The sequence below is a fragment of the Sus scrofa genome, chromosome 4, assembly GCF_054392235.1.
Source record: "Sus scrofa isolate SSC_HxYL_T2T_F1_AM1 chromosome 4, Sscrofa_HxYL_maternal_Yorkshire_Landrace_v2.0, whole genome shotgun sequence".
In the NCBI taxonomy this organism is placed as follows: domain Eukaryota; kingdom Metazoa; phylum Chordata; class Mammalia; order Artiodactyla; family Suidae; genus Sus; species Sus scrofa.
Window position 1 is genome coordinate 99,612,125 of NC_139386.1, and position 15,284 is coordinate 99,627,408.

The 15,284-nt window shown below is 49.5% G+C and overlaps 1 protein-coding gene, 1 long non-coding RNA gene and 1 pseudogene across 10 annotated transcripts in view; 2 read left to right on the forward strand and 1 right to left on the reverse strand.

The window, feature by feature from the left end:
- The window catches only part of KCNN3 (potassium calcium-activated channel subfamily N member 3), a 195,417-nt gene that overhangs the window by 101,574 nt on the left and 78,559 nt on the right, over positions 1-15,284 (forward strand).
- LOC100156055 (mannose-P-dolichol utilization defect 1 protein pseudogene) lies at positions 24-906 on the forward strand (annotated as a pseudogene).
- On the reverse strand, positions 13,045-14,937 carry LOC146404065 (uncharacterized). Its single transcript, XR_014844172.1, has 2 exons — positions 14,751-14,937; positions 13,045-13,208 (listed from the first exon to the last, which is right to left on the reverse strand). It is a non-coding gene; the product is annotated as an uncharacterized LOC146404065 (long non-coding RNA).

Consider the following 15,284-nt stretch of genomic DNA (forward strand, 5'->3'; position numbering starts at 1 on the left):
AAAATTATATTGAGCTTTGCAATATGGCGGCTGAAGTAGATGGGCCGCTCAAACAGGTGCTGGTGCTGATTCTTTCACAATTTTTAAAAACAATTGTTTTCCATTATAGTCGATTTACAGTGTTCTGTCAATTTCTGCTGCTCAGCAAAGTGACCCAGTCATACATACACGTATATATTCTTTTTCTCATATCCTCCTCCATCTTTTACCTGAGAAATGCTATGACTGAATTTTCATCCACTGGGACTTGCTTCACGAAGTTCCTTGCCTCCGGATTCTCCTGAGCCAGTGCCTGGGGTTGGCCATTGTAGCTGGCTCACTTCTGGTAAAACCGCCCCAAGTGTTTAAAATCCTGGGAGCCAAGAGCGGGAAGGGTTGTGTCTACCGTCGGTGATGCTGGAGCTGGTGGCAATGACCCGGACCTTGGTCTGCAGCATCACCAACAACTTCCCCTTCAGCTCTTGGGGACAAGCCCTGTTCCTGATGCTCCAGAGAGTCACCATCACCCTCCTGGTCCTGCACTTGAGAGGACAGACTGTGAAAGGTGGGGCTTTCCTAGCGTGCTATGCTCTGGTCCTCCTGATGCTGCTTCCACCACTGACGCCCCTGGCTGTAGAGACCCCGCTCCAGGCCTCCAACACACCTGCTGTGGTGATGGGAAGGCTGATTCAAGCAGCCACCGAAGACCAGAACAGGCGTACAGGCCAGCACGGAGCCATCGCAGTCTTTCTGCTCTTTGGGGGCTCCCTGGCCCGAGTCTTCACCTCCATTCATGAAACCGGAGACCCCCTCACGGCTGGAACCTTTGCAGTCTCTCCCCTCTGCAGCGGCCTCGTTGCTGCCCAGCTCCTCTTCTGCTGGAATGCAAAGGCTCCCCTCAAGAAGAAGAAGGAGCAGTGGAGTTGAGCTGGCTCCTGGAGTACCTTCCGTGTTTCCCTTCACCACCCAGCCCTGGGGGCCTTCCCATCTGAACCGGTTGCTAGTGTGACTTTTAACGATTCCCCCTTCTTCTGTAGTTGCTACTTGAGTGCAAATGCCTGGTTGACTCAGATCCTTAGAAAGGACAGGGGCACAGATTTTCAGGCTATTTTGACATTTAATGTGTACAGTCCTGTGTATACCCTATTGATGCAATTATTTGGCTGAGATTCTTCCTTCAACAGAATTTCCAGCTCTTTACCTATTCTGGGCAAAAGTCCTCCCATCTTCCCTTCTGACTCTTGAGGTCAGAGCCTGAACCGTGCAAGGGGCTAGGCGCCTCCCCGAGCCTGGCTCAGACTGTCTCCTGGACCCCAGTGCTCAGTGGCGGGTACGGGAAGGGGGACAGAAAAATGACTCAGGCAGGGCACAGGGTGGGGTGAGGAGGTTCCTGCTCTGGCAGGTCCAAACAGAAGGGAGTGGAGACTGTGCTGGTTCCTATGGCAGTAAAGGGGAACAGAGATGGAACAGTAAAGACTCAGAGACATGATTTAATCATAAAAAAACATCTTGAAACATCTATGCATACATGAAAGCATATCCATCCCTCCATCCCTCCCTCCATCCCTCCATCCATCCCTCCATCCATCCATCCATCCATCCATCCACAGCTGGGTGTCAGCTACATGGCAAGCACAGTGATGAGCTGATGGGAAACACAGAGATGTGTGGTTTGCCAGCTCTGCCTTCAGTCTGTTCTCAGACAGGTGGGAGATGACACTTCCTGGACTGTAATTCAAGGAAGACAGACTAACCACAAAGAGCTCTGCAGACCAGGGGAAGGGGCAAGACCTCAGACATGGAGTGGAGACCAGGGAAAGGGTCCGGGGAGGCTGGGCTGTCCAAGAATTTATAAACTCTTTCTTTGTGGTTCCCCAGTGTTTGTCTTTTAAGAGAAAATGCCCTTTGACTTTAGCGTTGCACTGTCTCGGCTCCCCTCCCCACAGCAGATCTCAGGCAGACTGGTAGGGTAGCCTCCACCTGGCCCCACTGCCCTCCCTCCATCACCCCACCCACCTCTGTTGCTGATCCAACAGGCACTTCTGACCTCGTCTTTGTCTGAAAACCTCCAGCAGCTCCTCACTGTCCTTCGAATACAGTCTAGACTCCCCGGTGTAGCACACAGGGCCCTGTCCTCTTTGCAGCCATATTTGTGCTGTTTCCTCCTCAGACACCATACCAGTCCCCCTGGAGTCCCCTGTGCCCCCACTGGTCTGCGTCTCTGGACCTCTGCATGTGCCACCCCTCCTCCTGAGGGCCCTTCTCCACTTCACCTGCCTGGTGAACACCTGCTGGTCACTCCAGCCTGAGCTGCCCCATGCTGGCAGCCTCCCTGACCCTGTCCCTTTCAGTGTCCCTCACTCAGCCCCACGCACACAGGCCTGTCTGTGCCTCCCCTGCCACCCATTCCTCTGTTTGCGTGATGGTTTCCCAGGGAGCCTTGTGGGGCATCCCGGCCCAGGCTGCTCTGAATCCCCCAGGTCTTAGACAGCGTCTGACCGAAGAAGTCATTATGGAATGTTGGGCAAATGAGTGAATGATCTGTAACTTGCATTGACTTTTCTGATGACTTGGAGGGTCCCAGAATTGAGCCTTGCCCTCAAAGAAGCCTTCTCTTCACACTGTAGTCTGCAGGTAGGGACCCACCACATTGCGTCCTCCTGTGTTTACAAAGGGCTTTCCTTCAGGCGGCAGGGCTTCTTCCTTAGAATCCAGGCAGAGCAGAGGCATGGCTTTCCAGGTTATACAAGGGCAACCTAATGCCAGACCTTCAGCTTTGGTTTAACCAGTAGCTACCCAAGTGTCCTGAGACCACAAAGACTGGGACTTGGGCATTGTGGACCCCCTGGGCACCTAAGGATGCCATTCTCCCATGTGGTTCCTGTAGCTGTATTTCAGAGAATATTCTGGAAAAATAATGACCAAAGGTGATGACTGCCTCAGTAACTTGGATATAGGCTACTTATGGAAACATCCAGCTGTGGGAAATCCAATATGACCACTAACTGGGAAGAAATGGTCTCCCTTATCCCACAGAGCACTTGCCCTCACAGATCGGGCAGGAAACAGATTGCCAGTAGGTCAATGAACGAGCCCCCCCCGCCACCTCCTCAGAGCAGGGCTGGCCAACACATGACTGGCATGTCCCTGGGACCCCATACTGCACCCAGAGCAGACATGACTAATTGATCCCAGCATCCGATGAGATGAGCTCAAGTGTCTTCTCAGAGTTCTTCTCACTGAGCACTCTGGGCAGGCACCTCCAGTCATCTGGAGCAGACCTGAGAGAAGAGCCTGTCATCCGTCCCTCCCGTGGCACCTCAATGCTTGATGCCCAGGCTCCTGCATAAGGTGCTCCTGCGATTCTGTGACTCAATATCTGTTCCTCGTGGAACTCCGCACAGCAGAATGATTTCATTCAGAGACCAGGAAGGCAATAGTGAAATATACTGAGCCTAACAATGGTCTCCCCTCCACAGTCCAAGTCTTTTCTCCCCTCAGAGAGTCTGATTCCTACCAGAGGACCCTGCTCCTCACTCTAAAAACTGGTCCAGCCTTGCAGAAAAGGCCTGTGGAGCCATTTACATGGAGGACCAAAGAGGGTCTCTTCTGCCCAGGCATGAGCTCTCTTAAGGTACACTTCATTTTTCATTCATCGAGTATTTATTTAACACCTATGAAAGTGTTTAGTAAAGCCAAACACCTATTGGCTCTGGGGAGACCATGGAGATAGAAACAGATCATGGCCTCGAGGAGCTTACGGTCCCATAACAGATGGGTCTTGGGTCTGATAATTGCACAAATAAGTAAAATTGCAACTATAATAAGTGTCACAAGTAGCCTGGGATTGACCCAGTCAGTGGGAGGATGAGCAGGTGCTAACTTGGCACACAGCAAAGGGAAGAGCATTCTAGGCAGAGGGAACAGCGTTGTCCAAAGGCCACGTGTCCGGTAGGAGGAGATGAGCATGGTGGCCTGAAAGATGGCCAGTGTGGTTGAAGCAGAGAGAGTGAGGGCCATGCCATGCAAATGGCAGCTGCGGAGAAAGAGGAACCTAATCCCTCGGGGTCCTGCAGGCCTTGAGAAGATGGCTTGCCTTCATTCTACACAACGGGAAGCCTCTGAGCAGAACCACTGGTCCTGTGTCTCCAGCACCTGGGACAGTGCCACGCATATGCCCAAGGAATGGATACGTCACATCAGTCAGGGATGAAGGAATCCACAGGTGGAAGGAGTAAGCGTGGGGGAGATGAAGGATGCTCTCGGAAGTACTTGCAAACCCAGGAATATAGGCAACACCCCCCTCCCCAGTCCTGACATTGGGGATCTGGTGCAGCCTGGGATTTTAACCACAGGTCTTTGGCGTTTCTGGACTAAAGTTAGCTATGTGACAGCTCTGGCCATTCTTAGAGCTATTTCACTGCAGGCATTTTGTGTTCTATTTCTGCATTTTTTTTAAAAAAAGCAGTTGAATAATAGTCCCTGGTATCCTGAATAAGTTACAAGATTTAATAAGGATTTGTTGTTTTCTTTATCAGAAATATTATTATCAGAGTTTCCATTGTGGCTCAGTGGGTCAAGAACCTGACATAGTTTCTGTGGGTTCAACCCCTGGCCTCGCTCAGTGGGTTAAGGATCTGGCATTGCCATAGGCTGCAGTGTAGGTCGCAGATGCAGCTCGGCTCTGGAGTTGCTGTGGCTGTGCTGTAGGCCTGCAGCTGCAGCTCCAATTTGACCCCTACGCTGGGAACTTCCCTATGCTGTAGGTGTGGCCATAAAAAGAAAAAAATAAGAGAAGTGTTATTATTATCATGCTTTTCTTTTTTGGCTTGCCCTGTGGCACATGGAGTTCCTGAGCCAGGGATCAGATCCTAGTCACAGTTGTGACCCACTCCACTGCTGTGGCAATACCAGATTCCCTAACCCACTGTGCCGGGCCAGGGATCGATTAAATCTGCGTCCTGGTGCTGCAGAGACACTGCTGATCCTGTTGCACCACAGTAGGAATTCCTAGAGGTATTATTACTGATCTATAGAGAATTTGAGATTTACCTTAATAACCATCATTAATGGTAGTCCCTTTATGTGGTTTATAACTTTCAAATGGAGTCTGTCAGTTTCTGACCCTGGTGGCTTTGTGTATAGGTTGCATTGGGGTCTGCCACCCTCACTGGCTGCTCTCTGCCCCCGCCCCCGCCCCCGCTCCCCACCATGCTCCCTATCCTCCCCCTTTGCTGTAAGGTGCAGGATAGAAATCCAGATGTGATCTTGTCAATATCAGCCTCTCTCCAAGGACATTTGACTTTACCTGGCCCTGGGCCTTGGCCGTGGGCAGAAGGAACCAGGCGACTGCAGACTGTTCAACACACCCCTCCATTTGCAACTCGCCAGCTTTTCATTCACTGGTTTGCATGTCTGACACCTCACTTGGCACATGATTTATTACAGCTTTTAAATAGCCCCCTTTTTTTTTTTTTTGGATTGAATTGTCGGTATCCATTTGGAATGGGAAGATTGGCTTCTAAGTGTTTATGGTGAGACTATTCCTGGGGGCGATGGTTTTAGGTTAGGGGCTTCCTGCTCTTAGTGCTGATCCAAGCACCATAACCTAGGAATCCCCCATCTTGATCTGGCTGGGAATGCAAGAGCTGGGGAAGGACACACCAGAAGCCACTTGAGACCTGGCAGAAGGAGGGAGCGTGTGCAGAGAAACCTTTTAGTTTGGCCAACACCTCCAGGGATCAGACTTCTACCTGCATCCCAGACAAGGGCAGAAAGTTCCAGCTAAACAAACTAGAAAGATCTTTGGAATCCATACAGGTCTTTCTGTCCTGGATGGGTTGGATTTCATTTTGGGGTTTTTTGGTTTGTGTTTTTTCTTTTTAGGCCCGCACCTGGGGCATATGGAAGTTCCCAGGCGAGGGGTCTAATCCAAGCTACAGGCCGCCAGCCTATGCCACAGCCACAGCAACGCCAGATCCAAGCCGCGTCTGTGACCTACACTACAGCTCATGACAACGCTGGATCCTTAACCCACTGATGAGGCCAGGGATCGAACCCACACCCTCATGGTTCCTAGTCAGATTTGTTTCTGCTGAGCTATGATGGGAACTCCATTGGATTCTATTTTGAAAACCCTTCCCTGGGGGGTAAGTTTCTCCAACCTGTGTCTCTCTCTGTCTCTCTTCTGCAAGGTTTGACCATTTCTCTAACCAAAATCCCTCTTGCTAGAGTTAGAGCCTCTTAGGGACCAGTTAAACTGGAATAAAGGAGGGATATAACAAAACAGGCACATCTTCTTTCCTTTTAAAGAAGACTGCATCTCCTGGATATCACCTGAATACACTCATCAGTTTGGCATCACCATTCCCGGCTTAGAGTTGGGGAGGATGGCTGCAGAATTCCCTGTGAAAATCTTCTGTGCTCTGCATGGGGAGGGCAAGTCCTACCGGTTTCCTGTGGAACATTCTGGTTCCTATTGTTACCCTGTATTTATAGACTGGGCTCCACCAAGAGCCCACCTCCTTCTGTCGCTGGTTGAAAGGCTATTTAATATAATCCCAATTAAAGGAGGAGGATTTGCTGTGGTTGTAGGAGCTGCGGGCGGAGGAGAGACAGACCCGGAGGGAATAAAGCACCCCAGGGTGCTGCATGAGTCACCTGACCCTCTGCAAAGGGACACCCATTAGCAACATCAGGGCCCTTTGTTCCCTTTCAAGATCCCCACAGTGGGTGCCACCCGTTTTTCCCACAGCGGTGACAGGATTTATTCTCGTGGTACCTCCACCCACTCTCGATTCTGAAGCCTCCATGGCTTCTCCCTCCATTGATCAGGACACAGGTGCCACCTGCCACTCTAGCTTGGATTTTCTTGCCATCACATTGTTTCCTGTGCTGTCCCCGTTGGCCCAGAGGAAGGATGTTTTTGGCAGGCGAGGTGATTTCTGAGGGGCTTGCGTGATGCCCAAAGGGATGCAGGTGGTTCTCGGAGTTTGGTTCTTTGTCCTGCACTCATGCAAACAGCAGAGAAGTTAAAAAAAAAAAAAATCCTCAAGTATCTTACAGCCCCACTCATTTGGCAACAGAGGGATACATGAGTCAAAAAGCCTGGGTACTTGAAGCCATGGGAGAGGTCTGGAGTCTCTCTCAAGGTAGAGGGGCCTCAAGTTATTCATACCATTGACATCAGAGCCCCCGGTTCCCTTTCGAGATTCCTTTCAAGGATGAGTGAGGAGTTCCCGTGGTGGTGCAGTGGTTAATGAATCCGACTAGGAACCATGAGGTTGCGGGTTCGGTCCCTGCCCTTGCTCAGTGGGTTAACGATCCAGCGTTGCCGTGAGCTGTGGTGTAGGTCGCAGACACGGCTCAGATCCTGCGTTGCTGTGGCTCTGGCGTAGGCTGGTGGTTACAGCTCTGATTCGACTCCTAGCCTGGGAACCTCCATATGCCACGAGAGCGGCCCAAGAAATGGCAAAAAGAAAAAAAAAGAAAAAAAAAAAAAAAGGATGAGTGAGAGACACGCATTCCTTATCACACACAGCGCTGCTGGATTTATTCACGTCCTATCTGCCTCCGCCCCACTCTCGATTCTCAGTGCGTTTATGGTTTTTGTTTTTAACCAAGTTTGGGAGAGTTGTTTAATCACCCAGCGTAGGGCTTCTAGAAATGCCAGCCCACGCACGGCTCGGGGGGAGGCAGCCAAATCACCCCCTCAACTCATTCCACCGTGCCAGGCAGTCTTCTATTGAGCCCATTTGCGGCACCTGCCTGTAGAGATGTGACCCCTACCTCTCAAGAACTTGCAGTTTAGAGCAAGTGTCCTTTTTTAACAGAAAATTGTGATAAAATAACGTAACATTTGCCATCTGAACCCTGAATTCTCAGGGTACAGTTCGCGAGTGTTAAGTACAGTGATGTGGCTGTGCTTAGACACGATGCTGGGATTGGTTCATCTCCAGACCTCTTTATATCCTGCAGAATGGAAACTCGGTACCCACTGAACAGAAACTCGCCAGTCCCTCCCAGGCCCTGGCCACCACCATCCTACTTTCTATCTCTTGGAATTTGACTACTCTAGCCACCTCACATACATGGAATCATGCAATATTTGCCTTTCTGAGTCTGCCTTGTTTTATGTAAGGTTCATCCAGGTTGTAGCATGTGTCAGATTTTCCTTCCTTTTCAAGGCTGAAGGATACGCTGCTGTATGACATTTTGCCTAACTCTTTACCCATCACTTGGACACGGGTTTGCTTCCTCCTTTTGGTTATTGTGAATAGTGCTGCCATGAACATGGGTGTGCAAATACCTTTTGGGGACCTTGCTTTCAAGAGCAAGCCTTCTTAACCCGGGGCTTGTGAACTCCGCTAGAAACTATCTGCAAAATGTGATGGGTAATGCATTTTGTTCTGGGGAAGGCAAATCCATAGCTCTCATCAGGTTTGTAGTGGGGTTAGGGTGCCAAAAGAGTTCGATCTAGAAGGAAACAAAAGAAGCCCTTGCCTCAAAAACCCCTGAGCTCAGAATATGAATATGTGCATGTATGTATAACTGAATCACTTTGCTGCACACCTGAAACTAATACAATATTTAAATCAAATATACTTCAATAAAAAAATATATGTATTAAAAAAACAACCACCCTGAGCTCTCTAGCAGCAGATGCAGGGATGCAGGAGAAAATTTTCCACATTGATCGTGCTGTGTCCTTTCCTACCTGGGTGAACCTTGGCTGCTCATTTGACTTCTTGGAGCCTTAGTCTTCTAATCTGTAGAATGGGAGTAATAACAACATCCTCTCAGAATTGCTGGGACTATTAAGCATAGTGCAGTGGTTAAAAGCATGGTGACAGGCTGAATAATGGTCCACCAGATATCCAGGTCATAATTCCTGGAATTGGTGAATATTGCCTTAGACGGCAAAAGGGACTTTGCGGAGGTGGTCAAATTCAGGATCTTAAGATGGGGAGGTAACCCCGGATTTTCCGTAGGGTCCTAAATGTAATCATACACGTCCTTACAAAAGCAAGGTGGAATGAAATTTGACTACAGAAGAAGCAGGAAGAGATGTGACAATGGAAGCAAGAGCTTGTAAGCCTGGGGATGGGGGTAGGAGGGGGCTGAAAGATGGAAAAGCCAAGGAAATGGATTCTCCCCTTGAGCCCCCAGAAGGAGCCAGCCCTGCTAATGACCTTGACTTCAACCCAGTGAGATGATTTCAGACTTCTGGCTCCAGCACTGGAAGAGAACAACTTTGTTTTGTTTTAAGTAACAGTGTGGTGGTGATTTGTTCAGCAGACATAGAAGACGGATATGCATGGACTCTGGAGGCAAACTGCATGGGTTCCAGCCAGGCTCCACCACTGGCCAGCTGTGTGACCATGGGCCAGTCACTTAATCTCCCCAGGCCTCAGGTTCCTCATCTTTAAGTGGGGATGATGACAGGGCCTGCCACATAGGGTTGCTATGGTGATTAAGGGAGTTAATATGCATAAGGCATTGAGAACAGTGCCTAGAACCTAGTAAGTACCATACATGCATTTGTTAAATAAAATATCTACAAAGCACATGGACCCTCCTGGCCGACAGGAGGCCAGGGGATCGTGCCAGTCGATACTGGCTTGGAGGGTTTGGTGTGCTCAGCAGAGCCCATTGAAGAAAGCAGAGGAGTCTAGGGTGCCTTTTTGAAAGATTGTCAACCACTTTGGTTCAGATACCTTACGGAGCCTGCAGGGTGAACTTGAGTTTTCTGCGGCAGTGATGATGGCCCCACACCCTGTGCATTCCAGTCCTCTTGTAAACGTAAATGGCTGTTACTCTAATAGCTGGTCAAATAGTTTTGAGAAACTGCTTCAAAGCAGACCCATTTTCGTTGCTTTAGGAAGACTCAGAACATTCAGTATGCAAATGACTCTAGCGGAGCTCCCAGAGCCTTTCCCAAACCTTGGCCACCAGATCCCTTTTTATGGCACGTCCTGTAAGACCGGTGTTTCACAGAACCCACTTCAGAGCAAGTCTAGGGATGGAAGGCAGGGGAAGATAAGAGGGGCTGTTTGAGAGAGTATCAGGGTCCTGTTTGCCTGACCTTGAAACAATCTAGAAAATATAGCTGCTGCTGCTATATGTATATACCCTGGACAGTCGGAAAGGATCATGGACAGACCCACCCCTGATATCTTCAGGGCCTGAGACCAACCTTAAATGGAGGCACTGAAGCCCCCAGCCCCTCTTTTCCCTCCCCTGGTTCATCTGGTACCCTGAAACTCCTGTGGATATGTTAGCCCTCAGGCCCAAGCTCCATCCAGCCGCTCCCCCAGCTGCCCCTTGGCCACTTCTCAGTGACTGGTCTGCCTGCCAGAGGACAGAGCGGGGAAGAGGTGGTGTGGGCCCTGGAAGCAGGCTCAGGCAGGGACTTCTGGCTCCTAGACATCCGAAGGATGGTTTATGAGGTGGGGGTGGTCACAGCTCCAGGCATCAGTGGGCTCCCGGCTCCATGGGGTGAGGTGTGACCAGAGGAGGCGTGGAGCAAGGTCCTCTATGTGGGAAGGGCCAGGGCAGGACCCCCAGGGGTCTGGGTCCAGGGCGGTAACAGGGGTGGCCACTGACACCTCAGTATCAAAGAACCCTCATCACCAAGCTGGGCACCTCCATTGCCTCGTCCTTGGTTACGTCTGGTGACTTCTCAGCTCCCGGTTGGGTAGGCACTTGCATTCTAATCTCCACTCATCCAGAATTACCTCCAGGAGTTCCCGTTGTGGCACAGTGAAAATGAATCTGACTAGGAACCATGAGGTGGCAGGTTCGATCCCTGGCCTCACTCAGTGGGTTAAGGATCCGGCATTGCCATGAGCTGTGGCGTAGGTCACAGACGTGGCTCAGATCCCATGTTGCTGTGGCTGTGGTTTAGGCTGGCAGCTGTAGCTCCAATTAGATCCCTAGCCTGGGAACCTCCATATGCTGTGGGTGTGGCCCTAAAAAGACAAAAGACAAAAAAATAAATAAATAAATAATTACCTCCAACCATCCAGGTAACCCACAGGGCCTAGCTCTGTACCTGGCATCCTGAGGCCGAGTCCCCAGTAAGCCTTGACCACCAGCAGTCACCTCCCTGTCCTGTCCCTGCCCCCTCCCCTCCCGAGTGGAGGGAACGGCGGAGCATGACTGATGTAGGAATTGCGACGAGGGCTGCCTCTTCCCATGGGGAGCCCAGGCCTTTGCCCGTGGTGGGCGAGCAGGGTGGGCTGCTGACTAACACAGCTTTCAGGGCCTGCAGGGTACATGGACCCAAGATGTGGGCCTTGAGACAAGTGCCTTTGTTAATTTTTGTCACGTGGGAGCTGTTTGTCACAGGGTGGTTTAGTCAGAAGGGCTATGGAACAGGTAATGAAATTGGCCTTGGAGAGAGGAGCCCTGTGAGAGCGGCCCAGCTGTTAATGCTTTTCAGTAGGGTGTGTTCACGGCATCCTGGTGGGGGTGGTCGCGGCTCCTGGCAGCCTCTGTAGACAAAATTACAGAGCAGGACAGGGCTCAGGGGATCATTATCCCTCTAAGAATGGATGTGTTTAAAACATCCCCATTAGGCTCAACTAGTGGCTTCCGCCAGGCCAGTTCTTAAAAAAAAATATATATATATATATATATGTAATATATATATACACACATACATATATATGTATATATATATATAATTTGATATTGGATTTTCAAAAATACCAAAGCTTGTTTTAACACAGACGTATGTTCTAATTATTAAAGAAAAAATAATCAATGGTTTTCTGGATTGCCACCCCCTTACCTCCTTGGAGATGCAGGCATTAACAATGTGGTGGTTAATCGGAGGGTGTTTGACAGCTTTGTGTGTGTGTGTGTGTGTGTGTGTGTGTGTACAAAAATCTACCAATGTGTGTATACGTGTAGGGGGACTTTGTTTTCATAGGTTGGTGTTTGCTTTTTTTAAAAGAGGAATCACGCTACACCTCCTATGCTGCCATTTTTCCTTTCTCCTTCATAGAATATCATGAACGTTTTCTAAGTCCATACAAATAGATGTAGTCCATTTTTAAAAACAGCTACATGATGTTCCACAGTAGGAGCACCATAATTTATTCAGTTGTTTCTCTATTGATGTATATTCAGGTTGTTTCCAGATTTTTTTTTAATTATTAGCAGTTCTAATAGCAGCTCTTATTAGCTGTTTTCTTTTAAATATTCTTTGGTTTCTTTCTCTATCTTGTGCATATGTTGCAAAAGACCATTTTGCCTTGGGAGAATTAGAGAAATGGTGGGGAAGGAAATGGTGGGCAATTAAAATACTTTTTTTTTTTTTTGAAGCATCACCCTGATACAATTTTGAAAACTTAACCCATCACATTTTTAGGATATTTGCCCCCAGGTATGCATTCATTTGATCAGCCTGTGTCTCCTGAGCTCTGCGCATGGTCCTGTGGCAGAATAATGCCCAGAAAGACGATGTGCCATCAAGGAGCCATGTGTCAGCATGGGCGCTAGTGCACACTGGCAGGTGGGCCAGCACATCTGTGAGGGAGTTTGCTGGGAGAACTAGAGGGTTTTTTTTTTTTTTTGTCTAAGACATGTACAAGGTCAGGGTTTGAACCGGTGCCACAGTGGTGACAACACCAGATCCTTAACCTCTAGGCTGCCAGGGAACTCCCAGAACTAGAGGATTACTGGATGACGATATGGACGCTGGGGTTCAAATCCTGTCCGTACCACTCCCTTGCTGTGTGATCTTGGGGAAGCTGACTCATCTGTAAACTAGGGGGAAATAACGGGACTTTTCTCATGGGGCTGTTGTGAGGACGAAGAGGGTTAATGGAAAGGAAAGTACTTCGGACCAATGAGCAAGCCGGAAGCACCAGTGGGCTGCAGTTGCCTTTGCAGCGACCCCCGTCTCAATGGGGAGGTCAGAAAAGCTCTCCCAAGGGTGACATTTCAACTGGTCCTTGAGGCTGAGTTGAAGGGTGTTTTCGTCTGTTGAGGGAAATCAAACCCTCCCCACCCACCAGAACCCCTGGTCCTGACCTGGTTCTTCCATGCCCCAGGCTGTTGAAAGATCCAGAACCTCTTTATTTTTAGTTGCAAAAACGCCCTCTGAGCCAGGGTTAAAGAGCTTCTCCCCAGTGGTAAACAGGTTCGTGTTACAACAGAGCTGGGTCCGGCAGCCCCAGTGATCATGCTGTTACCCCACAAACATTCAGCGGGATCTGCTCCTGTGTCAAAACCAAATGGAAACTGATCAGAAACATCCTGTCGAGAAAACAATTCTTCTCTCCCCAGGCTTAGCAGGTGCTCAGAAACCTTCTAACTCCGATCTACCAAGGCAGGTAGAGACCCAAAAACACCCTTTGGCCGGCTCTGAGTGGCCAAGTACCAGCAGTCGGCTCCCCCCACATAGCCTGGGACTGGGACATAGTGGTCAAGACAGGTAGCCTTTGGAACCTGTCTTCCCAGCTCTAGAGTCTAGATCTGCTCCTTATTAACTCTATGGCCTTAAACAAATTTCTTAATCTCTTTTAGCCTCAATTTTCCTATCTGTGTAATGGGAATAATAATAATAATACCTATCCCCGAGGCCTGTTAAAGACTAAATGAGAGAGTTCCCTTGTGGCTCCTCAGGTTAAGGATCCAGCGTAGTCACTGCTGTGGCTCCAGTTACAGCTGTGGTGCAGGGGAACTTCTGTATGCCTCAGGCACAGCCAAAACAAAACAAAAAAACCCTAAATGAGATGATGCCTGTAAAGCACCCAGCACAGGATCTGGTACACAGTGAAGCTGCAAAACCTGGTGTCTGTCATTATGGTTGTTGATGGAAAGGCACCTTGCCCCCTCCCCACCTCTCCTGAAATTGGGGCTAGCACTCCAGACCTTCTGACCCTCCTTCCCAGATGCTATTTGAGAACTGGCTCTGTGACAGTGTGGAGCACAGGGACTGGGACATCCTCAAGGAGGGCACCTAATCCTGCCTGGGCTTGGGAAGAGGCTGGCTAAGATGTGTGCAAAGGAGAGACGCTCCGTCTGGGTTTTCAAGATTGAGAAGGAGCTCCCTGGTGAAGAGGTTGAGAAGAGGGAACAGCTGGGACAAAACGTCAAGGGACAGAAAATTTAGGGATGACGAGTAACTTGGTTTGGCTGGAATGGGGTGCCAGTCTTGGGGGCGGGTGGCGATGGCTGGGACCACATGGGGAAAGGTCACTTTTGCCAAGTGCAGCTAAGAGATTGAACTTGATTCTGAGCACTCTGAGGAGCCATTGAAAGGCTCTGAGAAGGAAGTGGCACAGTTTGGTTTGCATTTTAGACCCTTTGCTCTAGTTGAAGGGTGGAGGATGGAAGGGGTGGGCTATGTTATATACCAGGGTGTGGCCAGTCTAACCCAAGCATTGGCTGGGGTCAGGGTTCTCTTGCCCTTACTGCTTCTAACAGACTTGGGCACAAATCCCTACCCTAAACAAGGAGGGACCCAGCATCTTCCAGGTCTCTGAGGATTCTTGGGAATTTCTTTTTCTCTCTTAGAAGCTCTTCTGATGCCAGTCTCCTGCTTCTGCTGAATTCTCTCTCTTTTTTTTTTTTTTTGTCTTTTTAGGGCTGCACTCGCGGCATATGGAGGTCCACAGGCTAGGGGTCGAATCAGAGCTGTAGCTGCCGGCCTATGCCACAGCCACAGAAACGCTAGATTTGAGCTGTGTCTGTGACCTACACCACAGCTCATGGCAGTGCCAGATCCTTAACCCACTTAGTAACGCCAGGGATCGTACCTGCGTCCTCATGGATACCAGTTGGGTTCATTAGCCACAGAGCCACAACGGGAACTCCTCTGCTGAATTCTTCAATTCTATCTTGCATGTAGTGACCCCTATAGGCACTGGGTCACCTACTGGTCCCTTCATTCCCACAGGACCCATGATCCAAGGCCTGATTTCTCTGTGGGTCTGGAGCAAGGGGAGAGTGTGATGTTGCTGGTGGCGCAACAAACACATGGCATTGAACTTGGCAGAGTGTTGTATTTGAAAGTCTCATGACTCTTCCTGCCTCAGGGGGGTGGGGGTGGTCAGTGGCAGCTGCTTCTAAGTGGACCCTACCCTCCCTGCTGACTCCAGACTGGCCCCAGGGAAATGAGTGCAACTACCTTTGTTCCACGTAGGTCGGTCTGGACAGCTAATCACAATGTGGGTTTCCAGAAGTGGTGCAGCCCCAGCCTATTTTATTTTATTTTATTTTATTTATTTATTTATTTATTTTTTGGTCTTTTTGCTATTTCTTTGGACTGCTCCCGCGGCATATGGAGGTTC